The sequence below is a fragment of the Anser brachyrhynchus genome, assembly GCF_964034855.1.
Source record: "Anser brachyrhynchus genome assembly, chromosome: 5".
NCBI classification, from domain to species: Eukaryota; Metazoa; Chordata; class Aves; order Anseriformes; family Anatidae; genus Anser; species Anser brachyrhynchus.
In genome coordinates, this window is record NC_137699.1 from 46,643,004 (window position 1) to 46,663,730 (window position 20,727).

The following is a 20,727-nucleotide window of genomic DNA, read 5'->3' on the forward strand; positions in this document are numbered from 1 at the left end:
ATAACAGATAGAGCATAAATCAAGTTCAACTGAACCTAATGAGCTGGCCTAGCTCTGTGTCTGTGTTTTTACACGTTTTCTAATGTTCATTGTTTTCTTAATTATCCATTTGCTGTTTTTTTAATTATTATTATTTATTATTATTATTAATCTGGTGGTTTATTACTTAATGTTTCTACTGTACTAGAGAGATGAAAAACCCTGTACATTTACTGTAAATGCTAAACATTCTCATTATCTCCTATGGGCATCCTTAAATCCATTTATTTAGTTCAGAAGTCCACTTCCAAAAAGAATGGATTTATTTTCTGTGCTCTTCTCACTGGTGCCATTTTGGAAAAATATCAGCACAGTAAAGGAAACAAAAAGTTCAGTTAAAAAAAAAATCTAAGGGGAACTTAGAGCTGCTGGACACTCAATTACTTTGACATTTAAGATTAAAAAACAAACAAAAAAACCGTAGAAATTCTGTTTTGAACCATTAAGAATCAAGGAAGTATTCAGTTTCCAACCAAATGCAGTTGTTTCAAAAATCCAGATACCATTTAGATTGTATCAGTCATGGGAGGGAGAGAACAGCAGTCAGAAGCCAGTTCACCCTCTCTGAAATCCACAAAAATCTCTTGGACTGGATTGTGCTTCATGCTGGGGACTGAGGAGACAGGGAAAAAGAATACAGAACAAACACCCAGAAGAGAAAGAGGGGAAGAAATGAAGAAATACGGATACATGTGTGGGAGGGGGTGGGGTGGCTTTTTACAGAACAGAGAATATTCAGTACATTGTTCCAGCTAGGTTATTCCTCACCACTTCACTGTTAGCAATGATCTCTTTTTTTAAAAAGGGGAGGAAAAAAAAAAAAGGAAGAAAAAGCACGTTAGAAAATTTGACTGAGGGCAAACAAAATGATATTGATCTTGTAGAAAGATGTGAGGATAAAAGTAGAAAAAAAACACCCCCTAGAACAAGTTAAAATTTTAGCTGAGGAACATTAGCAAAGTTGCTGTAACATGCAGCCTTGTTTTTGTTTTTACTTCAAATTAAATCAAACCATAGCTGTTAGATTTTACACAGTGCATGGTGATGTATTGCATCATCAGATGAGACTTTGGGCTATATTTTCATTTTGATAAGTGAGTCAGACACCTAAATATGAAACTGATGGGGTCCATTTTCTTGTTTGCTTTTGAGAACTTGAAAAAAATCCCTCTGCAGCAATAATTACATGTCAGAATCAATTGACTTTGTGGAAATCAAAGTTTCAGATGTTTTCTTCAAAATATTATTCTTAAGTCTATTATGCTTAATGTCATTCAGAAAAACCCCAAGAAAATTGGAGAAACCAGCCTTTTTTTTTTTTTTCTTTTTTCTTTTTGGTATTGCTTTCTTAATGTGCCGAAAGTACTCTGTTGCAATTTTATTTCCTTGCTATTCCACAAAGTATTAATTGTTTTTAGTGAGCTGTCATTGTTAGCAATGTAACTGTTGCATAAGCTGCAGAGATGTATATCCTGAGTTCTAAAGTGAAATGGAGAAATCAAGTGGTGTGATTGGCATTCCATGCAGTTAACAGCCACTGTAAGTGGTGATGTTGGGACCAGCCCTCCAGGTTCATTGACTTCAGTAATTCTGTCTACTCATGTGCATAAAAATTCTTTCAAGATCACACCCAAGGTTAAATCATGGGAACTTGGAAATGGGAAACTTTGAAAAGTACTTCTGAAAATAAAAAAAAAAAAGGGCCAGCTGAAACTAATGGGAAATATTCCATTGACTTCAAAGGCAGTAGAATAGAATCAGAGCCATGGAGTTTCATACATGAGAAGGGAATTCATGACCATGATTTTCTACTAGTTTCTCAAAACTGTAGTTTAATTACAGAGCACCTTCTGTTACTAGTTTTTTTAGGCATTTATTTCTTGAAATAAAGCTCATTGTCTTGCAGCCTAGCAAAAATAAATTCACCTCCATCCTATTTATAAAATAAATATTAAAAATATTATGGACCCTGATTATTTAAAATTAAGTAATAGAATACCTATCATTCACAATAAATCTGTTTTGTACTATTCTACTAACAACACAAATAACAATTTTGTTGAGAAGGCATACAGGACTAGATGTTACTCTAACATACTAACATACAACATTGGAATGAAAATCAGAATAGTGTTTTTTTTTTTCTTGTTCATTTTTTAAGAGAGGAATAATGTTCACTTTCTCAAATTTCATTACCAGATTGTAGCATCGATTTAAAAAGGTGAATATTTCTTCACAAATCTTAGATAACTTTAGAACTGAGCTTGAAAGAAACCTTTGTAAGGTGCTAAAAATTGTACGGTTCCTTTGTTCCCTCTTAAAATGTCCATATAAGCCCTTAGTCAGGCTTCGGTTTGAAATGTCAAAATATTGTACAGTGTGTTCTCTGCTGGACAAGCACAATAAAATGGCTTCTTTTCATCAAAAAAGAATTTGGCCCTGGAAGCAGAAATTTCTGAAAACTGGAGAGATGCATTTGCATTCCTTTTTTCTTGGTGTTTTGGTTTTAGAATGCTTTGAAAAGTGAATTGAAAGTTGTTCTGTTAAATTCATCTTAAATATTTTTCTATGAACTCTTACAACAGAAAATTGATCTTAGGAATTATGAGCCTTGAACATTAGGGCATAAGCTCTCCGTAGATATTTTGTGACCAGTTGCAAATATTAAGGATACTTTCAATTACTTCTGTAATTTAAAGAACATTGCATTGTATAATTGCAAATAAGTAATGTATTTTAGAAAATCATGATGTTTGCATCAAGAACACTCTAGGAACAGAATTCTAAGAGGTGATATTTTTCAGTAAACTAAATTATGTTTGGTCTCAGATTGAAGATTAAGATGCCTCATTCAATTGTATGACCATAGAAGTTCAAGAAATGGTGGAAGACACAAATGCTTTATTTCTGGCACAAAATTGTCTGTGTGATATTGTTGCATCAAAAGAATAGGATAATCTTCCTATGTGGAATATCCTGGCATTATCAATGTGAGGTATATTTTTGGTGGTGAAGTAAAACAGCTGACATGAGTTCTACCATCTCATTTCAGGCTACATTAAAACCTAGATGCCATAAAATCTGGACACTTGCATATATGTGGGTCTCCATATTTCAGGTCTATATTTGCTTTCTGCTGAGCATAATTGACGCAGTATGTGGAACTTCCCTTTCTGGCTTTGGCTTCACTGTGTCATTCAAAAACCACAGAGGCGAATTCCCTCTGCAATTCAGAAAAGGCAGACTTGCAACTTTTCATCATTTAAAATGACTTTTGTCATCCACTGTCAGAGCAAACAAGGTAAAACCAGCATGGTCACTTTAATAGTTGGTACTTAAAACAAAGATGGATTTTAATAGTTGCTGTGGCTTTCGGCAGTGTGTGTGCACTGTTCTGTCACATAGCACAATAGTTTCCAAACTGCCTTAACCGCAGCATCAGGGGAAGCTGTGTACTTGTTTCCTTGTAACCTTGTAAATCGTACTGTCCGTTTACACACTTTCAATAAACAAAATAATTTCTGCATGTGCTTTCATTAAATTAAATTCCCCACTGTGACACCAGTCTTCTTCCCTATACTTGCATCGAATGACTCTGTCTGAGTTTGGTAGTAAAGGCTGAAGGAAAAAAAGAAAAACAAACAAAACAAAAACAAACAAACAAAAAAAAAACAACAAAAAATACAAAGCTGGAACAGTAAAACCTCAGGCCATTAAGGGCTGTGTCTTCAAAGCTGGATGTCTAAGCAGAAGAATATGTGGTTTCATTGATTGAATGCAGACTAGGAGACAGGAACTTGCAACTTTTAATTTTTCTGGTGCTCCCATCTCTCTTTGCAACCCTTAAGCAACTTCATTTAACTCTGATGAAGATCTAACGCTTCCTTTTTTAGAGTCACAACACCAATCCCAAAGTCCATGGGAGGTTTAAGACACAATTTGAGTTGTCCTTGTTCTGGGCTACTCTGAGGGTGTGGAAAGGCCTCCTGAAGGAAGCTTAGAATAACCTCCCAGTCTAGCATGCTTATGTAAGATCCTAAAGTACTTGGCCTTGCCTTCTTATATCCCATATAGTGCGTCTCATCCTGAATTTCTCAGAAAAGTCCAAGCTGCTCCTGGTATTGTCTGTGCCAGAGCAGTTCTCTCTAAGGAAACTAAACTCTATATTCTGCCACAGTACTATATGCAGTCAACAGCCGAACCCAAAATACACAGCCAAAGTGTCTCAGCTTCTCAACCTGAACTGAAAAAATAAAAGCACTTTTTGAGTTCCAGAAGAAGTTTAATAAAGCTTGTCATGTTGAGATTTTTCAAGGGATTGTTAGCTATCCCTGGGAGCAAAAGCAGCTGAAGCCCAGGACCTTAACTCCCAGGAGAAAATGGAAGGGGCCATGAAAGGATTCACAGCAGGAAGAACAAGCTATACATCAGCTTCTGGCTGATGTATTACCTCTAAGCACCACAGCTGCCTGTGGTTAGCAGGGTCCTGGACTCACTAACCCAGGAGGTCAGTCCCAGTCCTGCATTCCAATCACACACAAATGAACTGGGGACTTAGCCCATCACCTGCTGGCAGCCATCTGGCCATCAGCATGGTCAGGGTTGCAGCTCCAGTGCAGAGCTCTCAAGTCCCAGCCGTACATGTGTAACTGAAAGCTGGGGCAAATATAATTTACTGTATCTTGCATTGTCCAGAAATACCTTCACAAAGTCACCACATGAACCTATGTGGTCTTGCCTTTTGGCTCCTTATTTTGAGGAATCCAAAACCTGAAAAGTGTTTTTTTTTTTTTTTTAAATATATATTAGAAAATTAAAATTGCCTTTATTTCTAACCTAACACTAGCCCAATAAAGCCTGTGGTACTGCCACAAACCAGGTTCTTTCTGTTTGAACACAAACCATCAGAGGACACTTTACCTTATTTGTTTTCAGCCTACCCACATAGCTTCATGGAGAATGCAGTTTTTAGGTGCTTGGCTTCATTTTCCTTTTTATTTTGCTTAGGAGAAATAGAGTTATCATAAATATTCAAGTGGGAAGGCAAGTGGGATAATTGGATTAATCAGTCATATTTACTTAATGCTCACATTGAGTTTAAAAAATACATTCACTGGTTATATACCTGACTGTAGGTTCTGACATGCAGCTGGCTTTGCTAGTCCTGATTTTGTTGTGAATCTCAGGATACTTGGCATTTCTTTTATGGCTCCTTCACGTGGAATCTTGTCGGTTCGGAAGAGCCTGAGCTTTCCCACCATAAGATTCAAGAGTTTGTGATTATAGGGTTGTGAATAGTGCTTGCAAACGTGAATGCTGAAGGTTGTCCGTCCAGGCCACTACAGCATTTCTCAGAAAAATAAATAAATTCAGAAGTTAAACAACAACATTTTGAACTTCTCTGGGCGTGGAGATATTCTACTTGCCTTACATTAGGAGGATGGTCTCACTTTCAGTTCTGTCTTCATCTGCTTCTGGCAGTAAGATGCTTTTCACCCAAAGAGCTTGTCATGGAAAAAATAATATCTAAAGAGAGCCTGAAGAATAGTTTTTGTTTGTTTGTTTGTTTGTTTTCTGTCAGTTTTATGACACTTGTCTCTCCAAGCACACCCTTTATAGGTCTGTCCTGCTGCTCCTGGCTTAGTAGTCAGAGGTTTGGTGCTGGTGTCAGGAAGGAGAAGTATGACTGCTTTAGACACACCTGCCTCCTTTTCACACCATTTCAGACTACTTCCGCTAAGGAATAGCCTTAAGTTAATACTTCATTTTTCATCATACTCATCACCTAATTTAATGACTTATGGCTGGACACTACTTAGTCTGGTTTAGACAGGGTGATCAGAAGGTGAATAGTGATGTATACAATGGCAAGTATGACTGTGCCTACCGTGTTACAAGATGCAATTATCCTTTAGCAGTAGAGCAGCATTTGAACCTTTGTGGATGTGTTAATACTGTATAATCATGCTCACTGTGTCCTTCAGTAGCTGAAGCAAAGGCTGAGCTGACTCTCTGAGAAACATAGCAAATACAGCATGGAAAGGAGATTGTCATTTGTGATTACAAATTTGTAACTGATTTTTTTAAGGAAGGAGAAAATAAGCAAACATTGTTTGCTGTTAGCAAGCATTTACTGACTGCCAGTGCCATCTCTGAAATTTATTTTATTTAGTTCAGTGTATTCAAACAGCAGAAAGAAATTAGAAAAATAGACTTTAAAATGTGTGATTGTTATTATTTAGGCTAACAATGGCAGACAGGAGTAGAAGGTTTTGAAGTGCCTATCCACCAAAAAGGGAGGGATTGATGAAGGTGGATGCTGAGGTATCACTAGCAGTGTTAGTATGAAATTGAAGGTGGGATCAAAAGAAGCGAAGTTGTGAATTTTCTCCGCTTTTGTTTCTTCTTATCACTGTATTTATTCTGTTTTGTTTGGGTTTAGTCAAAAGTATCAAATTTAGAAAGAGCTATCATTTTTGCTAAACTTACTTTACATTGAAGCACAACCAAAGTTGTGGATTCTATAAGTTAGTGAAAGACGAAGCTCTTTCAAGATGCTATATCTCAAAGGAGGTGAAGTGAGCTAGTGAGCAAGGCCTTCCTACAAAGGGTTCTGTTTGACAGTCTTCCCAGCAGTCAAAAAGGAAAAGATACAGCCTAGAAAGTTCACAGACTTTATATAGACTTTATATAGTGGCTGGTCCAATGACCTCTTTCACCAAAGTTTAGTCAGGAGACTAAGAAGAAAGATCCCATCTGTATCATTCGAAGAATACAAATAGAATTAAAAAAAAAAAAAAAAGTAATGATGTTTCTGCAAAGCCTAGAGAAATAAAAATTACAGATATGTTCAAACTGAAACCCTAGATTTAAACCATTCTGAACTTCAAGGCAGTACAATTCTATATACAGACGTTGTGGCTTGGGTTATTCTCTACAGTAAAGGTTCAAAGGTCATTGAAGAGAAGAGTCCAAAACATGATGATATGTTTCAGTTCCTTCTGCGGTCAATACTGCACTATATAAAGTTTCCAGTCCACTAAAGCAGGACATTGCTATTTAGGGAACTAGAGCTTACTGTAGCACTGGCAGCATATTTTTGCATCATTTCAGTTCTCATTTTAAAAACTCATGGCCTTAAAACCAGATAAGAACACTGCACTCTTCATTTTCTTTTTTGTTGCATTTGGAATGCTCAGGAGGAAATAACAATTGCTTTAGATGACATTATTGATCATTTTTGATGTAATATTTTATTTATTGTTATTATCAGCTACCCACAATTTCAAAATGCAGAATCTTAGCTGTGTTGATGAATTTTAATCTATCAGATACCTTACAGGATGGCACTGTATTCAATTTCTGACTTGAACACTTTGCAAATGTAACGGTCAAGTCCATGCATGCTATATTTCCCCTATTGAACTCAGTCCCTAGTTCTGACCATGAAGTGCGACTCACTAAAATGTGAAATTCCCAAACTGAGACAGACCAGCTCAGTACTTTGTCCCCAGCAATGACAAGAAATTATTGGAGCAGCTTTTTTGCCATCCTTTCCCCCAGCAGTGTCCAAAATTTTGGAACACAGTATGTCAGAGGACGCATTCTTACCTCTTCTCTTTAAGGGAACCTGATTAAAGACCAGATTGATGTCCATGAAATTGTTGAATTCATTTTTGAACCTGCTAAAACCGTCTGCCTCCATAGACCCACGTGGAACCAAATTTCAGTTTGCCATCTGCTGTTTAAGGAAGTGCTTTGGTTTATCTGTTTTAAACAGATTTAATAGCAATGAATTTCAGTGGCTCTTGGTATTAAAAACATGCTTTTCATAAAGGAATCTTCCTAATTCAGTGCTTGTTTTTGGACAATGCAAGTCAGGTACTTCCTCAGTGAAGATGGGTGCCTGTGAATTTACAGTTAAATTGCTACAGGTGCCTATGCAAATCATCTTAATTTTTCTTTAATTGCAGCATAGGCCAATGATTTGTGGGATGTGAACTCTGTGACTAAAACAGCTGCAATGAACATGTTTAAATATTGAATGCTTAGTCAGTCCTTACCTGTGCTTTAAAATTATTTGATTATTAGTAATAATAATGAACATTATCACTTTGGCAAGTCTTCCCTCTTTGTATAAGCCCTACACAACAGAAGATTTGAGTAAAATGCATATTGGGGGTGGGGGTGGAGAATAATGCTTAAAATATTTGTAGAGAATGTGGAAACAAAACTTTTCTCCCCTTGGATACAAGATGGTTTTCTGCTTCACTGGAACAGAGGAGGGCAATATCTCCCAAGAGGCTCAAAAGCCTTGAAAATAATTGCTGCTGGGGTGGGTTAGTTTAAGCCTGTGTTTGGATAGAGCATGTGGCAGTATCTCTCAGGGTGAATGGTATTAAGAAATGCAGTTCATTTTGATTGAACTAGCAAGGAAAGGATTTCTAAAATAATATTATACAGTAAACAAACTCCACTGCTCTGGGCTGAGTTCATTCAAGCTCTTAGGAGTCAGTTAGTTTGTTATCCTCTGGAATAGCTGTAACTGTTTCATTTTTTGTCCTTTATTATTTCAGACCACTTAAAGATAGCTATTTACTATAATGGGTCAGAGAGGTCTAGGTAAGTCTGGAGTGAAATGTCTGATAAATTCCTGCCAAATCCAAACTGAAGGGGTGTGTGGGTTATGTGTGTGTGTGTGTGTGTGGTTGCAGTGTTGTTGTTTTGTTATTTTTGTTTGTTCCCTTTTTCTTGTTCATTTTCCTTTTTCTTTTTGCCCTTTATGCAAAAGGGTTGTATAGAGGTCGGAATAGACTGGCAGAGGTAAAACTGGTGAAAATACCGTATATTGGATTTAGAGTTAATGCTGGTTTTATGACCCATTTCACTGGGTTACAACAAATGTATGCCCTATTAGCAAAAGTAAAGAACCCATGCCTTTAGTATATAAAATTTTGGTGTAGACATAGGTCAAGATCCTAGATGCATGAGAAGGTATGCATAATTAGCACTTAACTCAGTTTTTAGTCCAAGAAAATAACACATCAGCAAACTCCCAAATCCCTCAGAAGATCTTCATATGAGGTCCAATTAAAGTATCCAGAGGTCTACCCAGAAAACATGAAAGACTGTCTTCTCATTTGATTCATACAGTGACCTGAATAGATAGACTGCTCTGCATTCAGAAGAAAACAATAATTGCATTTCTGAGCAGGTGTATTTTGCTGCCTGTGGAATAGCTTAAAACTCTACCTCACATTTTTTTCCTATTTGTCCTTCAGGCCCTCTCTTTGGTTTTATTCTGCATTGCCTCTCTGCCTTCCTGGACTCATTCAAGATATCTAGTTTTGTACAAGCACAAAAAGCTGGTAAGAACACTGCTGTGATACCTTGCAGTAACAACTATGCTGAAAAATAGCACGAGGAGACATATTGATAAGGAATCTGTTTGCCTGAAATGCTTTGGCACATGTCAGATGGAATTTGCTTTTGGGCCGAAGGCCAACTCCAGGCTTCTGCACCTCTTAGGACCCACTTAAAAGCTATTAAGAGAGTTTAAGTGGTGCACAAGTGTCTTGTTGGCTGTCTGCACAATGCTAAAGATCACCCACTGTGAAACATTAATGGGAGAGGACTGTTTTTTTTTTTTTTTCTCTACTGCTGGTAGGTGTCATTTGTGAGTCTGCTGGCAATTTTGATCTCGCTGATGCAACCACACACAGACCTCAAAGGCAATGGAGAGAAGTGGAAAAACAAAGCTGAGTTGCTTTCAGTGCTCTCTTCTACCTTTGTCAGGATTCATTAAATGTGACAGCTTTATGCTTCCTAAGTGAAATAAGCCTAGGAGAGCTCTTTAAGAAAAATATTTAGAGCAGTTATTGGGAAAATATAATTACAGAAAGTTTTGGATGGTATATCAGGGGTTTATTCTGCTCTGAGTTGCTTCTTCATAAACACATGTAGATGGCAGACTCTTTCCTGTCACTCAGTACATTGTGGAGAAAATTAGATGCTTACTTATTGCCTTTACTGTATCCTGTTTCCTCTGTTCATGGTCAGAAGATTTGTGATGCTATATGGCATGTAAAACTATTCACACAGAATATTCTGTCCCACAGCCATTAGTGTGAGGCAGAAAAAAAAAAAAAACAAAACAAAACACTGGTCGGAAACCACATTTCCAGCTTCTGGAAATAAAATGCTTGCGTGGTTCTCCTTTGTCTTTGTGCATACCCTGTGTAGGCAGTATCTCTGCTCCTTCAAGGAAGAAGTAGAGTGGGAGAAATATGGAGAAGTGACTTTAATCACAGCTTCAGATGTAAATACCATTTCTTCTTCTGCTTTGCCTTTTCTTCCCAGGGGAACTGAGCTGCTGCCAGAAATTAAAGGTAGCTAATAGTTCCTCGGATGATGTAAACTGCTGCAGCCAGTGTTTAAACATGTAATCTGTATTCCTTCATCCTGCAGGAGCAGTGCTCCTTACATTGCCTTTATTTATTACTTTGTTATCCCTTAAGGCCTCTCATGATCTTCTTGTGCTTTTAATTCCAAGGCTGGGAATCATTGGGTCAGAAATGTCTATTTACTATTTCTAGCTTGTCCTTACTTATATTTGTATCTAGAGCTGAAACTTCCCTGTGTTAGAATCTGTGCAGTCCAATTCAGCCTCCCTTTCTCAATTAGCTTTGATGTTAAATGTGAAATCTGAATGACTGTCTCAGAAATGTAGTGCTATAACCTTTCACCAAAGGAGAACCAAAATGGAGTTAAGTGCCAAAAAAGTCTGTTCTCTGTCAGAATCAGGATTTATATTCACAGCCTCACTGTACCAAACAAATTATTTTATCCAACCATCTATTGTATGTTCCTCTGTCCTCTTATTCCTCTGATGTGTACCTTCTTAGGATATGTGCTTGGTCATCAATGTTGAAAAGGGAAAATAGGACCCTCTCACTGAAAACAGAGAGTATCAAACAGAGTTACTTGAAACCTGAATGGAAATAAGAAAAAAAAAAAAAAAGAAAAAAAAAAGAAAAAAAAAAGAAAAAAAAAGGCAAGGCCTTGCAAAATTAAGAGAAAAAACGAATAATTTTTAAATGATCTGTATCCTTGGGAAACTGTTTTGTCCTAATGCATCTAGTCCTTCTTTCTCTCTGTACTCTAATGTAAATCACTATATTTACTGGTGCCTGTGTAAACAGTAGATTTTAAGACAGTGCCACTGCATGCTGGATGCTTGTTTTTTACTGCTATAAAATAGCTACTACTATACCTGTACTGATTTGTAATGCTGAATTTATTATTATTATTATTATTATTATTATTATTATTATTATTAATATAGAAGCACAATATGTTTCCTATATGAAGTACTATAGTGTTATTCTTGGAGTAGTGAGAATATAGCACTTTCTCCACCTTTGCATGCAGAAGATTGGATCGCCAGGAAAAGATAACAAGTCCAGATCCCCAGACTCTTGTCAGGCTCTATTGATGTTAAGACATTGTGCAGCTGATGAATATTTCAGCTATTTAGTTGAGTAGGAATTTTAGAGGCTTATCTTTATATTCTTTATCCATTGTTTTAATATCTTTCCTCTTTCCTGTTAACTAGATATCTGATGGCAATGATTTAAAAATCTGTTTAATAACCTTCTGTTTGCCTGTTACAGGGGCTGTGTCATGTGAGCAAGATTTGTTCTCTAGCTGGGGAACATCTTTTGTTCAGTGGTCCCATAAATGACTACATCGTACATGACAGCTTCTCTTCAATATTCAGAGGCAATTAGTGTGCAAGCAACTTTATTAATCTTTTTTAATAGCTTCTTAGCAGTGATTATGGAGTAGTTCTTAGTACTCTGAAGGAGCAGCATGCAAAGCAGTATTAAAAGGTGAAGGTGAAATCTCTGGTTTTGTTGGAAAGATGTACATATGATACTTAGAGCTTTATTTATATTAAGGTACCTAGGTGGCTGGGGGACAGCTAGTACCATATTTTCTCCCTGGGCCATATGCCAGAAATAGGGAACATAAGAATATGGCCGCCCACACTCATTTTTGTAAGACCCTGAATGAATGATACCCCACAAAGTAATGTGACACCATCAATCTCATCAACGATGTAGCACCATGCAGCACATTTAAAATGTGTCAAGATGTTGTCTCCACAGAAGCAATGTTTAGTCACTTAGGTCACTAAAAGCAGCTTTTTCAAATTATCCACAGACATTTTTCCAGACTGCCCACATATCTCTAGATAAAAGCAAACTATTTGCTTCACAGTGTAGAATAATTTATAGGTAGAGACCAATTTGCTTGCAAAGAAACAACAGGTTGCCTTCATTTTTTCTTATTACAAAATGCATTATGCTAAACACAGTACAGAACATTTGAGTTCCAAACAGGGAAATTATTATAAATTAGTTTTGTATTATTAGTTGTTTTTGTTTGTTTGTTTGTTTTAACAGACATGTCCAGTTTTTGTCACGGAAAGGTGTAAGCCCTCTGGAAAAGGCTCAAGAAAGAAAACAATGTTTTCTTTTCCCTTTACCTTGTTAAGTAGAGCTGTCCAGAGGCAGATAATTCAGCTATGTTCATGATTTTAAAATATGCAACATAAACACTATTTTGTGAATGTTTTCATGAAATGAAATTGTGTCAATTTTTTTTTTTTTTGGGGGGTACAAAAAGGTCAATTTTTTATTCTTCCTCTCTCCTTTTTCTCTCTGTCCCTCTGATCATAAATGATCAGAAAGCACTGCACTTCAAGCACATTTCCTATTGAAAATGTAATAAAAACTGACAAATCTCCATAAAACATTTTTGGCTTCAGTGAAATCATATATTTTATGAAATTTTGTTGAAATGTTCCAGATAGTTCCACATGTAAATTTCTTTTAATCTGCCATTTTTGACTTTCTCCATCCAGCTTTACATCATCACTTAGTACATTACTGAGTTTATGGAGTACTAGATGAGATCCATCAAAACTATTTCACCTAAGTTATGAGATCAGTTCTTTGGGGATGAAAGACTAAAGAATTAATTCACAACCATACTAAATCAGTTGTTCTCACTTTTTGTCAAATTGGTCAAGTTTTGAACAGTACAGCATTAGACAAGTGAAAAATTAGACAAGGCCTTGGGGGAAGGTTAATAAAGACACCAATAGCACTTTGCTAGTAGGTGCAGGATTCCATTTAATATGAGTCCTGGAGGTGATCATCTGTTCCTCTTTGCCCACTGGAGTGAAAATATCATGATGGTTACCATCTGGAGGAAGTTTTCAACAATCAGCATTTTTATAATGAAAGCATAGATGTTTCTTTCTAAACAGATGCTTGGGCTATTATTGACTTTTGAACTACCTTGAAGTCCTAGACAACTCAAAAATTCAAGTGCAGTTCTGCACGTTTCCTTCTTCCTCACGTTCTATGAAGGAACATATAGCAAAGTAGGAACCTACTTGTGCAGGGTATTAAATATGTTGGGTTTTGATATTCTATTTCTGTTCTCATTACCTTTTCCTCTGATAACTGCAGTTAGCTGAAATAGCTGTTTATGATGATTCCTACATTAGAATTCAGGACTCCAGAGGCAGGAAGTCCTTAGCGGCAGTTTTTCATTTCTAGAGTACCCTTCTGGTTCTACCAGAAGCTGAAACAATCAATAGCAAAGGTCTATGCAAGATTAATCCATGCAGACAGACATTGAGATTGGACTAGGTGGTACAACAAACTAAAAAATAAATTCGGGTGGGTAGCACAGCAATGTCCACTAACACAGCTTTCAGTCAGAAATGCACTGTTTCTTTGATAGTTGCCAATAGACGTTCTGTAGCATTTCATTTCTGAATCTGAAAGAGATTTTTTTTCTAAAAGTAGTCATATTCCCTGACTTCATTGACAATGAAAAAAATTGTAATGAGCTGTCGGGCATCTGTGCACATGCGCAGGTGAGCAGGGATGAATTTTTTTTGTCACAGAATGGAAAGACAGACATTTCTGGGCTTGGAGGTTGCAGTAGCTGTTATTTAATTATTTATCACAGGCAAAACAGTCCTGAAGAACTTATGCAACATCAAGTTTTGTGAATAAAGTCCTTCTGTCATAAATAAATAACTGGTGAAGTAAACACAGTAACAAAGATTCATTAGTCTAGGCAGGCTGAATTCTACACATCTGAACTTCTGCACTTCAGCACACACTTATGGACAGGTCTACAAAACTGAGTTTGATGTGTGGCACAGCACACTGCCCAATGGGATGAATGGAAACCTTGAATTTGTGGCCCACTTGAGTCACTGTTCTTGTAGCTACTTCAGCCCTGCTTCCTGGAGTACAATGATCACTCTAATGTGATCATTGATCTAATGATCACTCTAATGTCCTGTAGCTTGCTCTGTTTTGACCTCCTCATATCTATACAGTAATTGCAGTCTGTATTATCCATGGGCAAAGAACGAGCTTGAACCACAAAACAAATAAAATTCAAACTCACTATTAGCATACTGAAATATTATTTTTCCCAGAAACTAAGTATTATACAGCTCAAATTATTTGTCAGGCATGCAGAAGAGAGGCTGTCAAGCCAGCAATCACTGGTGATCCCAGACTCCTGTTAGCAAAGAGAAATTGTGTTTATGTAGGTTGGGGATAGACAACGTTAGTAGAAAACAATTCTCACATTCTAACTTTTTTTGTTGTTGTTATAGGGATAGAGTTTCTTGCTATCTTAGCTCCCCCTCCTGGAGGTCAGATGCCTGTTTACTGGCAAGAACTAGTACACGACCCAAATTTCCAAAGACAAGACTTAAGTTGAATATAGCATCACACTTTTTAAAAAAGGATTTCCTGAAGCCTGCATCATTCTGGGAAATGTGTCTGCTTAATAGTTTGCAGGAACATAGCTAGAAAGAGATAAAAGACTTGGAGGAGCAGAAGATTACTGAGGAACCAGGAGGAGAAGGATGGTGAATGACATCTTTACACCCATTGCTGCAAAATGTACCACTTTCTAAACTTTCTCCTGTCTCCACCAAGTCAGATCCAAATCCATTTCACTTTCTTTCAGCAGGTTGGTTGATCTGAGATTTTGAGAGTAGTTGTAAGTGCAAACCGGGAGGCAAAACCAGATATGTCCTGATCAGGGCAGAGAAGAATGTAGGGGAAGAGCTCACTGGGTACATTTATTTGCTGAATCATTCCACTAACAGTATTGCAAAGGCAATCATAACTTCTACCAAAATCTGTCCATATGGACTTCAGTGCGCTTTCAACAATGTGCAGAGACACTTTAAGGTTTCCTTACAGTACTGGCTACTGATCATTATTCTGACATCAATATTCACTTCAGGAGGAGAGCACCAAGAAAGGTTTATCCTCTTGTTCTTCACCTCTTCTTTTTCTTCCTCACCTCTTCTTCTTAACATAATACACACTCAGAAATATGAAGCAGTCACAGCAGCAAGCATGCAAAAAAGCTTCTTGTAAAAGCATTTTGGTTCCTCAAGAACTAGTGTCATTTTCTCTGTGCCTTTGATGCAGAGATTATAGCCTCATGCTAAGCGTTTCAACACTAAGTTCAAAACCAAGTAACTTGTAGAGAAACACTCACAGTAAACTATCACCTTCAGCTCCTAATCAGTAAACAAAACATAATGTTTATTCATGTGTAGACGTGAACTATACTTATATAGAAAAAAAGTGATTTGTCAGGTATTACTCCATAGTTATTTTTGTTACTAGTTGATAGAAATACAGGAACATTTTTCTTAAGTGCTATGAACTCTACTAGGTTCCAGAGAAATGGAATTAGATTTGTTTTCTGGTTGTCACTCAGTTCCAGACATAATAGCCTTGTACTTACTGCATACGATAGTTATGCAGAGTAAGAATATGACTTGACTATGACCTTGGTCTGCAGTAAAGCCAAGAAAATTTATTCTAAATGGTTTTGTACTAAATAGGATTCACTGTCTGGTAGTAGTGAAAAGGGTGGATGTGGCTATTTGATTTTGGTTTTGCTTGCCTTCTGATTTATGTTGCATGGCAGTCAGGTTCAGACAAATGGATGAACTGCTAAGAAAAGTAGTGCTATGTGGTTAGAATATCAGGAAAAAAAATCAAGATTCCTAGGAACTGCTTTTGATTATTTTAAGGATTCCTTGAAAGACGGAATAGTCAACATTGTTATTTTTATTCCCATAAAAAAATAATAGTGTAAAACATGAGAAGATTAATGAAGATAGACAGCCTGGCTTCAGGAACACAACAAAATTCCTGTGTTTATAACACGAGGCTGTTCATTCATATGCATTCATATGCAGGCTGTGCTCTGTAAGCTATTCTTCTCCCTTGATTTCCATGCTTGCATTCCCTCCCTTGAACCTCAGCAGGTTCTCAGGCAGCCACTGGGACCTTGACCACTACACCTGGGACTACATGTTTGGAGGGGTGCAGCATGGAATGTGCTGAAGATGGCCCTCTGGCCCTTTGGAGCTTCTTTAGGCACAGTAGACCAAGCCTTTGAAACAATATTGATCACTGAGATAGGAAAGAGTCAATAGTCAATAAACTAGCTATAAACTAGCAATAAACTAGTCAATAAACCAGCTGCTATCAGGTTGTTAGTATTTTATTTTTTTCTTAGATAACACAAATATAGGACTCAGTAGCATTTTCAGTAGCATATTAATTATTGAAACATGATTATCTATTGAAGCTAAATTATTTCATGGCCTGTGCAAAGCAGGATGACTAAAGCTTGAAGTTGTGTGGATAATTCTGAGCAGTGAGGGAGAAACTAATAAAACCTTCACCTTCTCAACTTGCAGCCAGATGTTTCAGCCTTTTCATACCTTCAATCAAAATATGTGAAAAGAGCAGTTCAGTTACAGTCTTAAACAAAAGCAAATTTGAAGTTTTTATCCAGCACACAAAGACAGAATTGTTCATCTCCAGCTAGTATTAGTCATTCCAAAAGACATTTTAAATAAGGCAGGTTTAAAAATAAATAAATAAATAATAAGACAGTGAGATAAAAATGTTCATCAGATATTCCTCCGAAGATAAACATTTTCACTGGTGTCAGGAACTCAGGCCATTAAGCCAAATTTTCAGATGTGGCCACCTAGAACGTGTGGATATGTTCTCATCTGTTACAATATGCTTCTCTCAACTTTTTATAGATTTCATTCCTCAAATCCTAACAAGATTTAATATCCTGGTTGGAGTAAGACAGGAAATGTCCTAGACACTTGGAAGACGTGGTTTGTGCTCCAAGGAAGATATAGTGAGAAATAATAGATATCAAGTGTACAGGATAAAGAAATAGAAGCAACAAAATTATCAAGGTGATGATGAACAGATATGTTATTGCTAACATATTTGTGTGTTGATTTTTTTTAAAAATTAGGTAAACCACAACATATTCTCTTACCCTTCGCATCCCAGACTGGTTTTTAGAACTTTCTGGTTTCACACCAAGTAAGCCACTAACAATCTACAGTTTGTAAGTCAATTCTCAAGATTTGCAGTCATGAAAGATAGGGATATTGAGTGCCCTTAATTCTCCCACTGCCAAAATTCTACCTCTGCAAATGATCAGTTCATTTACAGAGAGACTCAGTTCAATTCTTATAAGAATATTGAAAATAGAGATTTTGCTTTAGGAAGCCAACAGGGATTGCAGGGATGGGGGAGAAACCACAATTACTCTACCTGCACTCAGTGTTGGTGATTAGCTAAAGAATGAACCATTTCAGCTTTTCCAGCCTTCTGTAATTTGCCTTCGATATTTTTCCTTCACAGAATTTCTTTTATAAATCAAGAAGTTTGTGCAACTCTAATATTTTTTTATGTCTTTAGGGTAGATTTCTAACACAGGGACATAACTCACTTTTGCATCAGGGTCCCTGAGATCTGCTGAAAAATACTGCTCTTGCAACTGTTACTCCTCTATGAGTTATTATTAAACAGTTGTAAAAGAATACTGAAGTAAAGTCTTTCCCAAGTAATTTATTTAAACACATTCAATTGTATCTTTGCTTCCTTATTGCTTCCCTTTGTCACAACACAGCCAACCCTGAAGTCATAAATATCTTATTAGATTTGTCCTTGTGTTCTTGCTTAATACAATCAACAGTAGTTACCTGAGTGACAATGCATATATTCTGTGCTATGAGTTTTATAGTGTCAGTATATTAAGTATTTTTAGTTGGAGTTTAGGATACGGGAATTAATAAAAGGACTTCCTTTCCTGGTAGCATAGGGGGAGAAAGCATGCAGTAGGAAAGTTTTAAAGATGCAAAATCCACCTAACCACAAAAAGGAGAGAAACTCCAGAGTGCTACCTTCCAAAGTGCTGCTGTGCTTAAGTGACGATCCAGTCAAAGGTCTTTTACTTGTAATATATAATGAGAAGCGCTGTGCATTTTGACCCAATTTGCTAGAATCTTTACTGAAATCTTTTACTGAGATGCCACATTTACCTAGCCAAGAGGTACCCTGGGCAGAGTCCTAGAATAAGGTGAATGTATAAACCCATTTTAATAGACATTACTGCCTCAGGAGGTTCCCAGCATACCAGGAGCTTCAGCTGCCTGTGGCTGCATGTCCTTAGCTGGTCTTTCTATTACAGCTGGGTGTCAAATAAAACCCATTCGGCAATTGGACTTACAATTAAAACAGAACTGAGTACAGGTTATTGGCCCTGTTGGGAGGGGCAGACTCTCTCTGATGCTAGAAAGAGAATGAGAACCCCTTTATTATGTGTGGTCCCACGTTTCTCAGAGGAGGCTCTGCACATCCTTTCTTATTTCAAAAAGACAATGTCATGACAGATCAGAGCAATATGATCTAGACAGGAGCCAGGACATATTAAAGGTGGATAAACTGTTACACTTAGGATCATGTGAGGATGTAATCCTGTTAGAGTTTCTCTACAGAACCACATCAACTTACAAAATTGTCAAGGAACCATTCTTGACTGAAATATGTCTGCAAGAGAGAAAGCCTTGAATACTGGGGTAGTTAATCTTACTACCTGCTGTCCCAGAAAAGGACAGCATGTAATATAGGCATATGGTACATTTGCCATTTGAAGGCATGATGATAAACTAGAGGACTTTTCCAGGACTCGCTTTTTATCTCCAACTGTTCCAGACTTGGTGCTGATACCTGATGATGTTCCAAATAAATACAGTAATCTACAAGTACAAAGTTGCTGGGTTATAACATCTTGATTCCTAAAGAGACTTTCTGTACTTCCAGTCCCGTGCAGCATTTGGGACATGTTAAAACCTGTGCAGTTGTAACAGAAAAAAAAAAAAAAAAAAAAAAAAAAACTTTTTATGTACTTCTAAGATATATCTCTTGTGCTTCTGGAAAGGATGGGCGGTGCTTACATGGTTTAAATAAAGGAAAAGGGAATTTTAAAGATGTTTTCTGTTCACTGAAATTCTGTTTTAATGAAATCATAGCCAGTGAATTTTGAGGTGGGTCAAAAAAAATCTGGAAGAATACTGTGCTTAGGTAACTACAGTTGAACACACTCAGGTCTACAGATGCTTGGTACTTGTTTACGTATTTCATTTTAAGTTCAAGTATGTAAAATGCATCCTTTTTTCTTTTTAGTCTGTTTTTATTCCAGTCAGTTGAAACAACATATAATAAGACAAGATAACATCAAACAATACAGTATATTCCTTTGCATGATTTAGAGTTGAATTGTTTGGTTATAGATCTGAATAGCAAATAGAATCTGGGAAGGTTAAAGTTGAAAAGTATGCTTAAAAGCTGAGAGCTCATCTACACTAGAACTAACAAATTTGTGTATGAAGCCATTCACAGACTACAGTTTAGCAAAACTAAAAGTATCTAAACTTTATGGTTTGAAAGAAAATTCTTTCCAGAAAAAACTGCTGTAGTCTGAGCTGATATCCTAAAACAATAATGTAGCAGACGTGAGCCAGTTTCATTTAGTGGAATGCTAGTTCTGAAGTCTATTGACAGCACAGTTCACATTAGTAACAATATCAAGATGACAGTTTTAGCAAATATATGCCTTACAGCAGCGTATCTTGTACTTGTAGATTACCATACTTTTTTAAGACTCCCCTCATACGTAGCTAGCTTACTGTAGTGAGCTGCAATAATCTTGCAGTGTGCATTAAAACTGGAGGCGAATACACACGATGGCTTTATGGAAATAGGGCCAGAACATTCCAGAGTCTGGTAGGAAATGAAAAAAAAAAACCACAGTGTGTGATTAAATAGGACAGCCTGGAGTCTAGTCTCTCAGGCATCAGTGAATGCAGCTCATTGGAGTTAGTGGTTCTGTGAAAGAAAAAAAAAATAGTTAAGCAAAAATGTCCAGTAAAATGTTTAAGTTTTAGGAGTTGAAACAGTGTGAGAAGACAGAGATTGGAGATACAATATTCAAACAGAAGTGATAGCTCTAGCCTTCACTTAAGTTACTGAAAGTCCTTCAATCACTGCAATGACTTTGCATCAAATCTATTTCAAGACTATTTAATAGTAGTATTAAGCTAATGTTTAATATTAATGCTTTTTTTTTTTTTTTCCCCAGAAAGTCATAAAGAGCACAGCCTTAGAATAGTCTTCCAATGGGCTTGGTCTTCCCTATTAAAAATTTCATGGTATTCAACTTTATCTTTTTTCTTTTCTT

The 20,727-nt window shown here is 36.8% G+C and overlaps 1 protein-coding gene across 12 annotated transcripts in view; it reads left to right on the forward strand.

The window, feature by feature from the left end:
• The window catches only part of FLRT2 (fibronectin leucine rich transmembrane protein 2), a 77,090-nt gene that overhangs the window by 34,190 nt on the left and 22,173 nt on the right, over nt 1–20,727 (forward strand). For 4 of the 12 annotated variants that reach the window (XM_080593703.1, XM_080593701.1, XM_080593702.1 and 1 more), the window contains one exon: nt 9,321–9,407. The exons of 6 other annotated variants lie outside the window; for them this stretch is intronic. The gene's annotated coding sequence lies outside the window, so the exon portion shown is untranslated. Of the gene's footprint in view, nt 8,662–9,320; nt 9,408–11,711; nt 11,931–12,506 lie in introns of all 12 variants that reach the window. 2 more of the 12 variants (XR_013951797.1, XM_080593696.1) reach the window with 2 other exon arrangements.